Source organism: Penaeus monodon, chromosome 15 (assembly GCF_015228065.2).
Source record: "Penaeus monodon isolate SGIC_2016 chromosome 15, NSTDA_Pmon_1, whole genome shotgun sequence".
In the NCBI taxonomy this organism is placed as follows: domain Eukaryota; kingdom Metazoa; phylum Arthropoda; class Malacostraca; order Decapoda; family Penaeidae; genus Penaeus; species Penaeus monodon.
This window is the reverse complement of record NC_051400.1, coordinates 35,114,603-35,115,354: the sequence shown is the minus strand read 5'-3', so window position 1 is coordinate 35,115,354 and position 752 is coordinate 35,114,603.

Here is a 752-nt window from a genome sequence, read left to right as displayed (position 1 = left end):
GTTATCCTTTATACAAATAGCAAGTCTGCCTCCTATTTGTTCAGGTCTGTCGTATCTTTATAATTTTAAAGTTCTGTAACTTAAAATTATCTTTATTTTTCAACCAGGTTTTGCATAATGCGAGTACATCTGGTTTTTCTTTATTTATCAGGTGGTTTAAATCTATGCTTTTATTATGTACTGATCTTGCTTTCCAAAATATGATCTTATTCATAGGGTAGTTTCATGATTTTATTAAAGCCTCAGCTATTACTTCAATAATTGTTTCTTTCTTATGTTATTTATGGCATTTGTTAATGTTGTTATTGTATTCTTTATTATTTCTGTCCATGAGACTTCTTTATTTTTATTTTGTGTTTCTCTCGGTGGTTCTTTAATTTTTAGTGGAGTTGGAAGTGTCCACGTTATTGGGGAATCTTCAACATTTATTTATTATTTTCCTTTCTGATTACATTCTGGGTAAGCTTTTGTTTTTTGTTTGGGTTATTTAATTCTGACTGATTTTTGTTTGACTCTGACCTCATTTCTAGTATTGGGGTTCTCTGTCCCGCTGTGAAGCTGTGGGGTTGACTTGGGCATAAGTCTGAATTGTGTTGGATTCTGTTTGTTGGGTGTGTGAGGGTGTCTTCATATTTTCGTTGTTTGCGAGTATTTTTTCGTCGTGGTTTCGTGTTGGGGTTTGTGTGAGTTTGCTTAGAGAGGGGTTTCAGTTCAAGAAACTGTTTTTTTTTATGGCTGTGTTATTGGGCATT